This window comes from Mastomys coucha, chromosome X (genome assembly GCF_008632895.1).
Source record: "Mastomys coucha isolate ucsf_1 chromosome X, UCSF_Mcou_1, whole genome shotgun sequence".
Classification (NCBI taxonomy): Eukaryota; Metazoa; Chordata; class Mammalia; order Rodentia; family Muridae; genus Mastomys; species Mastomys coucha.
In genome coordinates, this window is record NC_045030.1 from 11,958,598 (window position 1) to 11,976,349 (window position 17,752).

General features: G+C 40.0%; 1 pseudogene; it reads right to left on the reverse strand.

Annotated features, from left to right (window-relative positions):
- Positions 1–5,316: 5,316 nt before the first annotated feature.
- On the reverse strand, positions 5,317–5,421 carry LOC116095553 (annotated as a pseudogene).
- Positions 5,422–17,752: the final 12,331 nt, after the last annotated feature.

The following is a 17,752-nucleotide window of genomic DNA, read 5'->3' on the forward strand; positions in this document are numbered from 1 at the left end:
TTCTTTTAGTTTTGTTGGAAGATTACATTTTTGATTTTTCAGGGATGTAGTTCCCCTTCTTGTGTTGGCGTTTTCCATTTATTACCCTTTGAAGAGCTGGATTTGTGGAAATATATTGTGAGAATTTGTTTTTTTCATGGAAGACTTTGGCTTCTCCATCTATGGTAATTGAGAGTTTTGCTGGATATAGTATTCTGGGCTGGAATTTGTGTTCTCTTAGTATCTGCATGACATTAACCCACGATCTTCTGGCTTTCATATTCTCTTGCGAGATGTCTGGTATAATTTTGATAGGTCTGCTTTTATATGTTACTAGACCTTTTTCCCTCACAGCTTTTATTTCTTCTTCTTCTTTTTTTCTCAAGACAGGATTTCTCTGTATAGCCCTGGTTGTCGTGGAACTCACTCTGTAGACCAGGCTGGCCTCGAAATCAGAAATCTGCCTGCCTCTACCTCTCAAGTGCTGGGATTAAAGGCGTGTGTCACCACTGCTCACCCTCACTGCTTTTATTATTCTTTCTTTGTTTTGTGCATTTGGTGTTTTGACTATTATGTGGCAGGAGGAATTTCTTTTCTGGTCCAGTCTATTTGGAGTTCTGTAGGCTTCTTGTATGTTCATGGGCATCTTTTTCTTTAGGTTAGTGAAGTTTTCTTCTATAATTTTGTCGAATATATTTTTTTGGCCCTTTAAGTTGGGGGTCTTCACTCTCTTCTATACCTGTTATCTTTGGGTTTGGTCTTCTCATTGTGTCCTAAATTTCCTGGATGTTTTGGGTTAGGAACTTTTTGCATTTTTTGCATTTTGTGTTTTCTTTGACTGTTGTGTCAATGTTTTCTATGGTATCTTCTGCATCTGAAATTCTCTCTCCTATCACTTGTATTCTGTTGGTGATGCTTCCATCTATATTTCCTGACTTCTTTCCTAAGTTTTCTATCTCCAGAGTTGTCTCTCTTTTGATTTCTTAACTGTTTCTATTTCCATTTTTTGGTCCTGGATGGTTTTGCTCAATTCCTTCACCTGTTTGGGCTTTCCTGTAATCCCTTAAGAGATTTTTGTGTTTCCTCTTTAAGGACTTCTACTTGTTTACTCATGATCTCCTGTAATTCTTTAAGGGATTTTTTTTTGTTTCCTCCTTAAGGGCTTGTACCTCTTTACCTGTGTTCTCCTGTATTTCTTTAAGGGAGTTATTCATGTCCTTCTTAAGTTCCTCTAGCACCATCGTGAGATATGATTTTAGATCCAAATCTTGCTTTTCTGGTGTTTTGGAATATCCAGGTCTTGCTGTGGTGGGAGTACTAGGTTCTGATGAAGCCAAGTAGTCTTGGTTTCTTTTGGTAAGATTCTTCTGTTTGCCTTTCACCATCTGTTGATCTCTGGTGTTAGATGTTCTTGCTGTCTCTGACTAGAGCTTGTTCCTCCTGTGGGTCTGTAAGCCTGTGTCAGCACTTTCTGGGAGATCAGCTCTCCTCTGGTAAATCCTGGGCACAGATGGCTGTGGATCAGTTGTCAGTCCTGATTCCTGGGGTCAGAGCACACTCTGGAGACAGGATCTCCACTTGCCGGAAAAGTGTAGAGAGGGCTGTGGATCTGTTGTCCCTCCTAGGTGTGGTCTGAGGTAGAAAGGATCCTGACCTGGCTGCCATGCCACTTCTGAGACCTATGCCTCCCTGCTGGTTCCACCTTAGAAAATCACTGGAGAGAAAATGGCGGATCTCACTCGAGTCCCTGGGTTTGAGCACTACCTGGAGGCACACTCTCAGTTTGCAAGGAAGGGGTAGAGAGGGCTGTGAACCCACTACTTTCATTCCTAGGTGTAGATGGAGGTAGAGAGGATCCTGTCCAGGCTGCCCTGCCACTTGTGAGGCCTATGAACCTGCTGGATTATTGTAACAGTTCCCAATTTCTATTTTAAATTCAGTCAGGATGAAAACTAAAAGCGGAGATCAGCTCTGGACATCATATTTTGCCAAGGAGAATGGTTTTCTATCTGTGTAGGCATAGTCCAGGCATCCACCTAGCCTCTCAATATCTGAGTTCTTTGAACATATTTATAGTTGCTGCTTTGAAGTCATTCTCCTGTGCATTAGTTAAGTTGATTTTCTCAGGGAACTATACAATGAGGGTACTAATTTCTGGAAGACACACATTATCTTTGTTATTCACATTGTTTGTGCTTTTATAATGGAATCTAGGCATTCAGAATTAGGTGGTTAGTAGTGTTTCTTGGTATAGATATCTTGTCTCACTTCTGTAGAGTAGGTGTTTGGATTATAGTTTCCTGTTACCCCAACTTGTCAGGCTATGAACTAACTAAATGATGCCCAGTCTAGGGGCCACTTGATGTTGGTGTACAAATGGGATATAAGAAGTGGTCTTAGTTTGACTAAGGATAGGTACAACTTCTGAACTTAGGAGTAAAAATTCTGTAGGTGTACTGAATCCCACTGTCAGTCTTCATACTTTTCTAGAAGACTTGTTGGATGCTGAAGGTGGTCTTTGGGTAGCAGTGGCTGGAGTAAAGTCCTTACTGCCAAACCTTGCAACTGGAGTTTAATCCCCTTAACCCACATGGTGGAAGTGGACAACAAACTCCTGAAAATTGTCTTCTGAACTTCATTGTAATCACACACCAAGAGAATAAACAATATAGTAAAAATACTTTAAAAAGAAAATATGAAGACTGGCGTTAAGGGATAAAGTTAGCTAATGTCTCCAACTGTAAGCACTTTAGGATACATTCCAGCATTTGGCTGTATCTGCACTTTTACCTTGGGCAAGGTAAAAAGTCTGGCTACCTCTACCCAACTTGGAACTCCTTCAGTGGCTCTAGAGCTCTTGTTTTATTGCATGAGATTTGGTTACTTCTTAACAATATCACCCTTATTTTTTAATATTTGAAAATGAAATGATTCTCAGTGAGAAAGGTTGTATTCCACCTCACCACCTGTAAGGAGAATTCCAAGGGGGGAGATTTACCCTTTTGTATTTCTCAGGTTTTCAGACTTGAGGGCAAGCACCTTCACCAAAGGGGCACTCAGAAAAGGCCTCAGATGCCACTGTTGCAAATATAAAAGCATAATCTCTTCTTTGCTTTAAGAGAGAATCTCACTGTGCACCTAGGCTGGCCTGAGCATCAGTTCTCCAGTTTTAGCTTCCTGACTGCTGGTATTATAGGTGTGTACTATGACAACCAACATAATGAATCATTTTACAGTATGAAAGATAGAAATATACAGCTGTTAATATTTCTGCATGTTAACTTTAATATGGTTCCAGTTCATTCATGCCACATCTGATTTCCATTTAAAACTCACAGAAATGATTTTCTAGGTCATTAAATACTGTTATTAAAAAAGTGTAATTTATTGAAGCAGTTGTGGCTACTAGGCAGCTGCTAAGAATCATGCTGGATTTCATACCTCAAGTGTCAGAGCTTCAAAACAGAACCATTTTGCTCTGGTTCGTGACATTTTGGGCAAGATGAAGGAGCTAGTGTCTTAAGTGGCCAGTGATTGGCTACTTCTGCTGGACCTGCTCTAAGTACTGCAGAACCCATTATCCCATGTGGGAATTCTTGAGTTTCAATGACTCCAGCAACTAGCTCAACATGTCATCAAGAAGGCATAATCTTCCCACTTTTTCATATTGATAAGTCAGTTTTCCCTCTAGGCTGGCTTCTACAGTCTCAAAGGAGTGGCTGCATTTTTGGGTATCCTACTAAAATGTCTCAATTTCCACTGAAAGGAGAAGTAACATCTCTGATTTGTACTTCGTTTGAGGGGTAGCAAAGTCCTGTTTTGCAGAATTGTACAGTCACATCTTATCGGCCACAACCGAGGCAAATCCTACAACATATTGTGGTGTAGGCTGAGATTACTGTGGTTAGCTATATCTCTATAGTAAGGGATAGAAATACATTTTCTGGATAATGAGGCCAAAACAAGGAGAAATAAAGTAAGGGGAATGAGAGATGGAGAGAGTCTTGGTTTGAGTTTATTTCAACAAATTGAAACAAGGATTTCAATGTTAGAGACCAATTGAAAAGTGATTCTAAAAATATCAGTAAAGATGTGAGTAGTTGCATTATGAAGCCAGTTACTACTATGGAAAATTTCAGTTCAATCATGTTTTGAAATTCTGAGAGACATGGAAGAGCAATACATTTCAGAGTTATCATGACTAAGGGCCAGACAGCTAGGGTACTTATAGATCAACTTTCACCATTCCTTGCTTGAGGGCTGATATGGGGATATTGGTTCAGTTAAAGTCGGATCCATATAGGTTGCATGAAATAAAAAGGTTAAAAGAAGATCACAGTAAGTCACTACCATGTGTGAAGTTGCAAGCTGCCAGTTATCTCACAAATACAAGAAGAAAGAAAGTACCAAGGGCATGTTGGAATACAGCCAACAGTGTGTACCACAGTAGAAGTCTGGTAAACACTCCAATGACAGACTAAAGACTGAGAACTAGTTAGTATAGCAGGAAAAATCATAAAACTTTAGAGATGGAAGTAACATTAGGAATTATCTAAGTTATTGAACTGTTCCCCACAGGCTCATGTGTTTGAACACTTGATTCGCAGCCTGACACCATTTTGGGAGGTTGCCTTAGGATGTTCCTAACTGCAGGAGATGAGTTTCTGGAGCATGGGCCTTTAGGGTTATGATCGAGTCCTATTTCTCTTCCTAAGTCTTTCTGCTTCTTGACTGTGGTCATAAAGTAATCAGGGGCGCCACACTCTGGCTATCATGGGGTTGCTCATTGCCATGCCTTTCCTACCATGTTGGATTGTATCCTCCTCAAACTGTGAGCCAAAACAAATCCATTGTTCCTTAAGTTGTTTTGTCATATCACATGAGAAAAGTGATGGTTTCTTATGTATGATATCAAGCACAAGCAGAAAATAGAATAAGTAGATAATATGTACTTCATAAAAGTGAAAAAAGTATATCAAAAGATAGTACTTGAAAAGATGCTCAATGTTATTAGTCACTAGGGAAATGCAAATCAAAACAACCATGAGTTGCTATTTTACTCCATTCAGGATAGATATGATCTGAACTGTCTCTCCAGCCTTACCACATTGTTTACTTAACTATAAAAATAAGCTGATACTAAAAATATTTAACTTATAAAATAATGCTTGTTAGCTTTATAAATATTAGAGACCCCTTTGTGAATCTAATATTTTTATGAATTTTATTTCTATGAAATGTGGGTAGATACATGCTTAATTTTATGTACAATTTCATGGGAGCAGTCCCTTTTCATTTTATCGACCAATACCTAGATCTCTATATTAAGAACTTTTGTTATCAAGAAATTTAAAAAATTTTATTAGACTTTGATTTTTCAATTAGCAATAATTATGTCTTGAATAAACCTCACTGGCTACAATACTGCCACTGCACAAAGCTAGACTCTGAATTTTAAAGCCATGCACTATTCAGATATCCCTTAAAACATTAAACTGGAAGCCATAATAGATATGCAACAGACTTGAAAGTGGACTGCTGGTGGGTGGGGATAGCACTAGGAAGGATTAGGTAGTGAGGAGTGGAGGTCGAGAGTACTGTGAGAGACAACTGGAATTGGAGTGCATTTTGCAAAGGGGCAATGTGCAAACCTAGGGTGATGGCAACTCTCTGAAATGTGTGAGGAAGACTCTAGTGAAGACTCCTACTAATGGGGAATATGGAGCCTGAACAGGCCATCTTCTGTAACCAGGAAAGGCTTCCACTGGAGGGATTGGGACACCATAAAACCTTTAACCTATAATTTGTCATGCCTGCAAGATGTTCTGGAGCAATGGTTGCTCAAGGTTTTTGAGAGTGGCCAATGAATGACTGGTCTAAGGAGGCCCACACCACAAGAGAGAGCCTGCCTGACATTGCCTAGATGGCTAGGAATTGAAAGCCTAGGGTGGAACCAAACATGATTAGGATAAAAAAATCAATGAAATAATTCCTAGTGATATTCTGTTATTCTCATAAATCAGTGCTTAACCCAGTCATTATCAGAAGGGTTTTCTCAAACAGCTGATGGGAGCAGATGTAGAGACTCACAGTCATATATTAAATAGAGCTCAGCAAATCCCTCAGAAGAAGCAGAAGAAGGATTGTAGGAACCAGAGGAGTTGAGGACACCAAACTCACAGGGCTCATAGACTTAATTAAGCAGAACTCATAGACGCTCACAGAGACAACACTGACAAACATGGAGCCTGTGCAGATATGAGCTAGGTCCTCTGCACAAAGGTTGTTTATCTAGGGGCTTTTGTGGGACTCCTAACAGTGGGAACAGGTCTGTCTCTGACTCTTGCCTACTTTTGGGATTCTTTCCTCCTACTAGGTTGCTTCTTCCAGCCTTAATATGAGGGGAGATGCCTAATCTTAATTGCACATTGTTATGCCATGTTTGGTTGATATCCCTAGGAGGCCTGCTCTTTTCTGAAGGGAAACATGGGAGGAATGGATCTGAGGGAAAGGAAAGGGGAGGCAGGGAGGGATTTATAAGGGAATGGACATGCATCCTACCCTTAAGAGATGTCCTTGATCCTATGAAGGCTCGATAGATGCCCCAGTGTGGGGAAATCCAGGGTGGGGAGGTATGAGTGGGTGGGTGGGTGGAAGAACACCCTCATAGAAGCAGGGGGAAGGAGGATGTGTTCCTGGGAGGGAGGGAAACTGGGAAAGGGGATAACATTTAAAATGTAAATAAAGAAAATATCCAATAAAAAAAAGAAAGAATGGAGTTAGGATGAACTAGAGAAAGCAACGTGATACAAAGGGATGAGCTCTATACTCACCCTGGCTTGCTACTTTTTAGGTCAGAGATTTCTTATTCATACTTTGAACATCTACTCAGTGTGCACTGAGCAACTATTATGTCCCAGATCCCAAAACAACTGGGACGAATTAGTTTGTGGCTTAACTAAAGGAGGTGATATCAAAGCTCAATAGGATGACCGTGACTAGAACAATCACAGAAAGTTGTGGAGAAAAATATCTGTAAGAGGATCAGGAAAAAATGGCAGCATTTTTATCTCTGCTCTAGAATTGATAACTATGATTTCTTCTCCAAATAAAATTACAGGAAGTGGGGGGGGGGGAAGAGTAGTTTCTTCAGTGAAACTTTCTTAGAGAAAAACTAGTTTTTCATTTGCAAGTGGTTATTAATTGAAATCAGCTTCTGGTTTAGGGATGGGTCTACCTCTTCATTCAGCTTTAGGAGCCCATCTAGTGCAGGCCCTGTGCAGTCCCAGTGAATGCTGCCTCAGTCTCTGTGGGTTTATATGTGTAGTGTGCAGGTTTAAAATGAACCCAGGCTAAATCCTACTGTTTACTGGCATCGGTGGTCTCGACCACCACCATGGCTAACTCTAAGTGGCCATATTGCTCTGGCTCCTGTGACTAGCTTGGTAAGCTAACTAAACCAATTCCTCCTGAAATGCCAGAAGCTACTGTTCTCATTTCTCAGGCCATCCACTCCCTATGCCAGATACCGCTCACTCAGCTCCCCTTAGCCCCATGAAATGAAAACACTATAGACTTATAGTATATCAGCCAGATTTATAATGTTAAATCTCCAACCCCAAAATGCCCATGCAAAGAACTCTCAATTCAATAATATAACTACAAGCTGCATGATTAGATTAGACAAATATGCACTTTACTACTCTGTTGCCCAACTATGAAATCCCTAGTTACTTGTGACTCCTCCAGGCCACATGGTTCTGCTCCATCTTCTTCTTCCTTCATTTTCCTCTCCCACATTCCTCCATCTTGTCTGACCTTGCTCTTCTCCCCTTCCCTTCCTGTTCTGCCCAGAAGATCCCATATTTTCTTCCAATGATTGGTTTCCTGTCATCTTTATCAGCCAATCAAATAACTAGGGGAAATTCCTCTACACCTCACCCTTTCTGTCCAATAAAAAAATCTCTTCTCCCAGATATAATTGAATAAAATTATGACAAGTAAATTACATAGTATGAGGTACAAATGACAACCAGTCCATCAATTTGTCAATTTGGAAAAGCACTCTACCATCTATCTAACTTAAAAGACATACAATTGTACAACTGAGTTTTGGCCCAGTTTTAACTTGTAAGTATCCAAACACCATCCTCTCAAATATATCTCTCATATCATCTCTCAGTACTGAACAGCTTGGGTTGGTTAAGAGACTACAGTCAGTCTTCAAACCCTCCAGAAATCTGAGAGTGGCTCAAATATTACCTGAAAATTATAGGAAGCACTAACATAGCTTCCAAAACTGAAGCAAAATGTAGAGATAGCTGTCTACCTGGACAGCCCCTGATTCTCCAAAACCTTGTATCAGCCTTCTGGCCAAAGAACAACTATATGACAGACTCTTGTAAAGCAGAAAAAAATTTAAAGGACTGCTCAACCTGCTTCGGCAAGGTCAATAGTTGACTATTCTGTATAAAGTGTCCTTTCCTGTACAGTATTGGTCTGCAGATGAAATAGGCAATTCCTGCTCAGTGACTACCTTGCCACAATGTACAACCTCGCCTAGAAGTAAAGATGCTCAATATCTTCTTTGAATCCAACAAAGGGGTGCTATCAGGAACAGATATGTCTCAACAATAAATGATTAAACAACATTATTAAAATCTACCTGCATTTACTAAAGTTTGGTTTAATTGTGTTTAAAGAGAGAAGAGGATACAGAGAACAGAAAAAGAAGTGGGAAGATCAGGGTTAGATGAGACAGAGGACAGAGGGAGAAGAAGATGGAGGAAGAAGGAGATGAAGATGAACCAGAACCATGTGGCCTAGAGGAGCCACAAGAAGCTAGGGATTTCATATCTGGGTAACTGAGTAGTGAAGTGGTATATTTGTCTAATCTAATTGTGCAGCTTGTACTTATATTATTGAGTTGTCTGTTCTTTTGCATGGGCATTTTGGTGTTGGAGATTTACCATTATAAATCTGGCTGGTATATTATAAATCTCTAGTGTTTTCATTTCATGGGGCTAAAGGGAACTGAGTGAGCTGGCATTCTACAGACTAGCCACAGTGGGTGGATGGCCAGAGATGTCAACAGCAGATCCAGGCAAGACAGCCACATAGGAGGTGGGTGAGACTGCCAAGGGTAGTGCATAGTCAGATTTAGTGTGGGTTTCTTTTTAAAACTACATGCAACACATATGTGCATCAATCCTGGGAGTGGTTCTCAGGCTTCCTAATACTGAGACCTTTTAATACTATTCCTTATAGTGTGATGACCTCTAACAGAACATTATTTTGTTTTTACTTTGTATCTCTGATTTTGCTGCTGCTATGAGTCATAATGTAAATATCTGTGTTCCAATTGTCTTTTATGACCCCTATGAAGGGGTTGCTTGACTTCAAAAGGGGTCATGATCCATAGCAGAGAGAACCTCTGAGAAGGCATTTGCTGTAGTGTTCCCAATTCCCTCTGGCTCTTACACTCATTCTGCCTCCTCCTCTCTTGTAGAGTTCTCTGAGCTTTGAGGGGAGGGATTTGATGGAGACATCCCATTTAGGACTAAGTGTTCCAATGTATCTTATGCTCTGCATATTGTCTGGCTGTTTGTCTCTGTATTCATTCCCATCTGCTGTAGGAGGAAGCTTCTGATGATGTCTGAGCAAGGCACTAATTTATGAGTATAGAAGAATATCATTAGGATTCATTTTATTGCTATGTTCCTTTAGTAGAAAGTAGTATTTGGTTTTACCTTATGTACCTGGGCTATCTAGTCTCAGGATTTGGTCATTCAAGCAGTATCAGACATGGGTTCCATCTCATGGAGTGGGCCTTAAGTCAAGTCAGATATTGATTGGTTACTCCCACAAGCCTTGTGCTACCATTGCCCCAGCATTATAGGCAGGACACCATTGCAGATCAAAAAATTTGTAGCTGAGTTGGTGTCTCTTGTATTTTTTCTTAGGCTCATTTCCTTCTGTGTTTTTTTTCTTTTATTCTGAGGGGTTTGTTTTTATTTCATCTTATGTTTTATTTTTACTTTATTTTCATTCCTTATATGGTCATTTGTTTTCTAATGAGAGACGGAAAGAGGTTGGAGCTGGATGGAATAGGAAGTGGAGAGTAATTGGGAAGAGTAGAGGTAGGGGAAACCATATAAAGATATATTGTATAAAAATATCTAATTTTACTCTCTTTTTAAAAAATGTAATTATTTTATTTTGTCAAATTTATAACAGTAAAAAAGGATGGATGAAAAAGTGTCATATGGAAAATATGTCTTAGTCATTTCTACCGTCATTCAGCCTTTCAGTGTTCCCTAGTTGCTTCATCCTAAATGGGCTTGTCCCCTGGGATCTCTGACTTCTCAGCATATAGTACAGTTGCCATAGCAACTATAAAATGTCTGGTATAAATGACAGAGAGTTTTTCCCTTGAGAAGAGATAGAACATACAATTTTTATTCTTGAACCATATAGATAATTTATTAAACATGTTCTAAGCATAAAATATCCTATAAGAATTTTCTCATTTTTAAAATTCTTTTTTGAAATTAATTAATTATTTTTTTACATTCCTTATTTTATTCTCCTCCAACTGTTACACATCCCACATCTCCTCCCCACCCCCTGTCTCCACTTGGATGTCCCCACCATCCACCCTACCTGACCTCTAAATTCCCTGGGGCCACCACTGAATGAACCCAGACCTGGCAGTCCTCTACTGTATGTGTGTTGGGAGCCTCAGATCAGCTGGTGTATGATGCCTGTTTGATGGTCCAGTGTTTGAGAGATCTTGGGGGTCCAGATTAATTGTGACTGCTGGTCCTCCTACAAGATCACCCTTCTCCTCAGCTTCTGTCAGCCTTCCCTAATTCAACAACAGGGGTCAGCTGCTTCTGTCCATTGGTTGGGGGCAAATATTTGCATCTGACCCTTTCAGCTGCTTGTTGGGTCTTTCAGAGGGCAGTCATGCTAGGTCACTTTTTGTGAGTGCTCCATAGCCTCAGTAATAGTGTCAGGCCTTGAGCTAGATCCCACTTTGGGCCTGTCACTGGACCTTCTTTTCCTCAGGCTCCTCTCCATTTCCATCCCTGTAATTCTTTTGGACAGGAACAATTATGGTTCAGAGTTGTGACTGTGGGATTGTAACCCCATCCCTCACTTGATGTCCTGTCTTCATGCTGGAGGTGGGCTGTATAAGTTCTCCCTACTGTCACACATTTCATCTAAGGTCCTCTCGGGGGTCTTTCCCAACCTTTTATCTCTCCAGGTTGCCTGTTTTCATTCTTTCTGCTGGCCTTCATCCAATACTAGATCAGGTTCCACTTCCCCCCCTCTCCACCCCCATTCCTCCATCCCTCTCGACTTGTGATTGCTTTCTTCTTCCCAAGTGGGACTGAGGCATCCTCACTTGGACACTTCAGCTTGTTGAACTTTGTGAATTCTGTAGACTGTATCTGTACTTTTTTTTTTCTGCTAACATCCACCCATTAGTGAGTACATATGCTTGTCATTTTGGGTCTGGGTTACCTCACTCAGGATGATATTTTCTAGTTCCATCCAGTTGCCTGCAAAACTCAGGATGTCCTTGTTCTTAAGAGCCGAGTAGTATTCCACTGTGTAAATGAAGCACATTTTCTGTATCCATTCTTCTGTCCTGGGACATCTGGGTTGTTTCCAGCTTCTCACTATCACAAATAAGGCCACTACAAACATAGTGGAACATGTGCCCCTGTAGTATGGTAGAGCATCTTTTGGGTATATTCCCAAGAGTGGTATAGTTGGGTCTTCAGGTGGATCTATTTCCAATTTTCTGAGGAAATCTCCAGATTGATTTCCAGAGTACCAGCTTGCAATCCCACCAGCAATGGAAGAGTGTCCCCCTTTCTTCACATCCTCTCCAACATGTGTTGTCACCTGTGGTTTTAATCTTAGCCATTCTGATTGATGTAAGGTCATTTTGATTTGTATTTCTCTAATCACTAAGACTTTGAACATTTCTTTGAACATTCCAGATTCTTCAGTTGTGAAATCTCGGTTTAGATCTATTCCCCATTTTTTTTTTTTTTTTTTTTTTTTTTTTTTTTTTTTTTGGTTTTTCAAGACAGGGTTTCTCTGTGTAGCCCTGGCTGTCCTGGAATTCACTCTGTAGACCAGGCTGGCCCCAAACTCAGAAATCCGCCTGCCTCTGCCTCCCAAGTGCTGGGATTAAAGGCCACCACTGCTCACTATTCCTCATTTTTTGATTGGATTGTTTGTTTGTTTGTTTTTTTGGTGATTAGCTTCTTTAATTCTTTATATATTTTGGATATTAGCCCTCTATCAGATGTGGGGTTAGTAAAGATTTTTTCCCAATCTGTAGGTTGCCAATTTGTCATATTGGCTATGTCCTTTGCCTTACAGAAGCTTTCCAGTTTCTCAAGGTCCCATTTATCAATTCTTGATCTTAGAGCATGAGCCACTGGAGTTCTGTTTAGGAAATTTCCCCATGTGCCAGTGAGTTCAAGTTTCTTTCCCACTGTCTCTTCTAATAGATTCAGTGTATCTGGTTTTATGTTGAGGTCCTTGATACAGTTGGACTTGAGCTTTGTGCAAGGTTACAAGTATGGGTCTATTTTCATTTTTCTACATACAGAGAGCCAGTTAAACAAGCACCATTTATTGAAGATGCTTTCTTTTTCCAGTGTACATTTTTGGCTTCTTTGTCAAAGATCAAGTGTCCATAAGTGTGTGATTTTTTTCTGTGTCTTCAGCTTTACTCCATTGATCAACATATCTGTCTCTGTACCAACACCATGCAGTTTTTATCACTATTGCTCTGTAGTAAAGCTTGAGGTCAGGGAGAGTGATCCCCCCCGACAGTTTTCTTATTATTAAGAATTGTTTTTGCTATTCTGAGTTTTTAGCCTTTCCAGATGAATTTGAGAATAGCTCTTTCCATGTCTTTGAAAATTGTGTTGGGATTTTTATGGGGATTACATTGAATCAGTAGATTGCCTTTAGTAGGATGGCCATTTTTACTATGTTAATTCTGCCAATCCATGAGCATGGGAGATCTCTCCATTTTCTGAGATCTTCGATTTCTTTCTTGAGAGACTTGAAGTTATTGTTATACAGGTCTTTCACATGTTTGGTTAGAGTTACCCCAAGATATTTTATATTATTTGTGGCTATTGTGAAGGGAGTTGTTTCCCTAATTTCTTTCTCAGCCTGTTTATTATTTGTATAAAGGAAGGCTACTTATTTAAAAGTATTGGAGAGATCAAGAATTCAAGGCACATACTTAAATATAATAAAAGCATTTTACAGCAAACCAACAGCCAATATCAAATTAAATGGAGACATACTTGAAGCAATCCCACTAAAATTGGGGACAAGATAAGGATGTCCACTCTCGCCACATCTATTAAATATAGTACTTGAAGTGCTAACTAGAACAATAAGACAACAAAAAGAAATCAAGGGGATACAAATTGGCAAAGAAGAAATAAAGGTTTCACTATTTTCAGATGACATGATTGTATGTATAAGTGACCCCAAAAATTCTACCAGAGAACTTCTCCAGCTGACAAACAACTTTACCAAGGTGGCCAGATACAAAATTTAAAATTCTTTTTATTTTTTATCCACTTTACATTCTAATCACAAGCCTCCATCCTCCTCTCTTTCCCATTCTACCCTCATAAACTCTCCCTCTATTGATCCTTCCCTTCTCCTCTGAGAAGGGAAAACCCCTATCCTGGACATCTAGTCCCACCAGGACTAGGCACATCCTCTCCCACTGAGGCCCAACTAGGCAGTCCAGGTAAGGGAAAGGGATCCAATGGCAGGGAACAGAATCAGAGACAGCCCTTGTTTTACCTGTTAGAGGGACCTACATGAAGACCAAGCTGCACATTCTTACATAATTGTCTAGATCCAGACTTTGCATGCTCCCTGGTTGGTGGCCCAGGCTCTGTGAGCCCCCATGATCCCAGGTTAGTTGATTCTGTGGGTCTTCTTGTAGTGTCCTTCACACTTCCAGCTTATTCACTTCTGTTCCCTACTCTTCCACAACAAATCAAAATGCCCAAGATTCTCTGGTCAAAAAAAGATAACAAAATAAAACAAAACAAAAAGTACACAATGAGCTAGATTTGAATTAGAATGTTTTAAAAAACATTCCAAATAGTGATGATTTTTCTCCTTCCTTTCCTTTCCTTTCCTTTCCTTTCCTTTCCTTTCCTTTCCTTTCCTTTCCTTTCCTTTCCTTTCCTTTCTTTTCTTGAGACAGTTCATCACTGTGTATCCCTTACTTGTAGACCAGGTTGGCCTCAAACTCTCCGGGATCCCTCTATTTCTGCCTTCAAAGTATTGGAGTTAAAGATGTGTGCCAAGCTTCTGATGGATTTCACTTCATCTAAGACAACATATTCTAGTTATAGAGTTTCTACTGCCATTTTTCTTGAAGACTTGGAATACACTTTAGATGTGACTGTGGTAGGTTATTATTTTAGTATTTTCATATTTCTTTTATTTATGCATTTTGTTGGGCTCATGGTCTTATTTTATTCATGCATTTTAACTTTATGATGTGTACTAATTGTCTATAGAATTTTGGCTATGACTGTCAGATTATTGTCAAATTTATACCAATTACATAATAGAAATTGTTTTGGTTTCTAGATATTGTTTTTTATTTTTTCTTTTTTAAAGATTTATTTATGTATTTATATATGTATGTATGTATGTATGTATGTATGTATGTATTTACTTATTTATGTGTATGAGTACACTGTAGCGGTACAGATGGCAGTGAGCCATCATGTGGCTGCTGGGAATTGAACTGAGGACAGCCTGCTTGCTCTGGCCCCACTTGCTCCGGCCCCACTCACTCCAGCGTAATACACTGTAGTTGTCTTCAGACGCACCAGAAGAGGGAGTCATATCTCACTACGGGTAGTTATGAACCACTATGTGGTTGCTGGGATCCGAACTCAAGACCTTTGGAAGAGCAGTGCTCTTACCCGCTGATCCATCTAACCAGCCCCCTGGATATTGTTTTCATTTTCCAGAAACAGTTTATAGATCATAAGAGATCAGCTTGCTGAAAATATGAAAGTAGGAACAGAGTAGATGGTAAGACAATCTGGTCCTCCTTGCCTAACTTTGAAGCTTCTTTGAAAATTCTATTATTTATAGTTATTGATCTATCTATGTTTTTCTCTTTAGTTTCCATGTCATAAGGGCTGTCAAATTCACTATCTATATTCTGTTGCATATTATACTTATTTGTATTTATTTTATTATACTTTTTTATTTTTGAGATAATAATATAAAATTTCTCCCATTTTATTTTCTCCCTTCAACCCTTCCAATGTATCTACTTGCTCTTTCTCACATTCATGACCACTATTTCTTTAATCGCTTTTTGTACACAAACATACACACATACACATGCTCCTGAATATTTAAATAAATCTGTTTAGTTCACATAACGTTACTTATGTATAAGATTTTAGGGATATCCATTTTTACTGAATAATCAGTTGGTTTGCTTTTCTATATGGGAGACTGTTTCTTCTGCTCTCTGCATTGCTTAAGGTTGCATATAGTTGTTTGTCTAGGGTTGTAGCCCCCTTAGCTTTTTTTCTATCCAGGTTAGTATATCTACTGTGTTTTCTTGTTTAGGGAGCCATACAGTTGTAACTTCATGGGTATTGCTTTTCTGACATTTTTAGGAGAGACAATCTTAGAGCAAACTTCTCATTTCCTTTGTCTCTTACAATATTTCAACTCCATTCCCATAGTAATCCTTGAGCCTTAGTTATAAGAGTTGAGTTGTAGATGTTTCAGTTGGGAATGCACTCCACAACTCTCCATTTTGATTGGTTGGGGTTTTCTGTTATGGTCCCTCTGTTGCAAAGAGAGATTTCCTTGATAAAGGGCAAGAACTAAACTTATCTGTGGATATAAGGACACAGGTTTAGAATGTAGTTAGGGATTATGTGGATTTATCAAAATGACAGTAGTAGGTTTTCCTCCAAGATCTGTGACTTCTGTAGCCTTGCCATGGCTAGGATTTCAGTCTCAGGTATGATCCTTGCCCCATCGCACCTTTTTGTTGTTCTTAAATCCAATTAGAGAGCAGTTGTTTACCACCATGGCATGCATACCACTACTTCACATACTGGTCATTTTTGTAGTTCATAGGTATCATAGTTGAGTGGGATTACTGGTTGATTTTTTTCCTTTGAAAATTTGCATTGTATCTTTTGATACCATAAAAGGTAGTCCTTATGGAAGAGGCTTTTAAATAAGTTCCAACTCTGGTCCCCTGTGTCCTGTATCCAAAACGAAAGATGTCTTTAGCAGAGTGCTCCAACCCAGGGACTCAGGTGAGATCTCCATTTTCTGTCTGGTGACTTTCTAATGTGGGTCCAGCTGGGAGGCACAGGCCTCAGAAGTGGCAGGGCAGCCAGCATAGGATCCTTTCTACCCGCCTCTACACCTAGGAGGGACTGTGGATCCACAGCCCTCTCTGCCCCTTGCCCTCAAGCGGAGAGCTTGTCTATAGGGAGTTCTCCAACCCAGGGATGCAGGTGAGATCTCCATTTTCTCTCCAGTGACTTTTTAAGGTGGGAACAGCCAGGAGGCACAGGCCTCAGAAGTGGCAGGTTAGTTGGTGCAGGAGCCTTTCTACCTCTGGCTACACCAAGGAGGGACTGCGGATCCACAGCCTTCTCTGTCCCTTCCCCGCAAGCAGAGAGTTTGCTTCCAAGTTCTCCAACCCAGGAACTCAGGTGGGACTACCCAGGAGGCACAGGCCTCTGAAGTGGCAGGGCAGCTGGCACAGGATCCTTTCTACTTCCATCTATACCTAGCAGGGACAGCAGATCCACAGCCCTCTCTGCACATTTCTCACAAGTAGAGAGCCTGTCTCCAGTGTTTGTTCTGATCACAGATCTCAGGAGGGACGACTGACCCACAGCCCTCTGTATATGGGCCTTACCAGAGGAGAGCTGATCTCCCAGAAGTGCTGGCACAGGCTTACAGACCCACAGGAGGAACAAGCTCCAGCCAGAGACAGCAAGAACATCTAACACCAAAGATCAACAGATGGTGAAAGGCAATTACAAGAATCTTACCAACAGAAACCAAGACTAATTTGCTTCAACAGAACCTAGTACTCCCACCAGAGCAAGACCTGGATATCCCAAAACAGCAGAAAAGCAAGATTTGGATCTAAAATCATGTCTCATGATGATGATAGAGGAATTTAAGAAGGGCAAGAATAAATCCCTTAAAGAAATACAAGAGAACACAGGTAATCAGGTTCAAGCTTTTAAAGAGGAAACACAAAAATCCCTTAAAGAATTACAGGAGATCACAAGTAAACAAGAACAAGCTTTTAAACTGGAAACCCAAAAATCTCTTAAAGAATTACAGGAAAGCACAACCAAAGATGAGAAGGAACTGAACAAAACAATCCAGGACCTAAAAATGGAAGTAGAAACAGTTAAGAAATCACAAAGAGAGACAACTCTGGAGATAGAAATCCTAGGAAAGAAGTCAGTAACCATAGATGCAAGCATCAACAACAGAATACAAGAGAGAGAAGAGAGAATCTAAGGGGCAGAAGACACCATAGAAAACATTGAAACAACAGTCAAAGAAAACACAAAATGCAAAAAGTACCTAACCAAAAACATCCAGGAAATCCAGGACACAATGAGAAGACCAAAACTAAGGATAATAGTTATAGAAGAGAGTGAAGATCTACAACTTAAAGAGC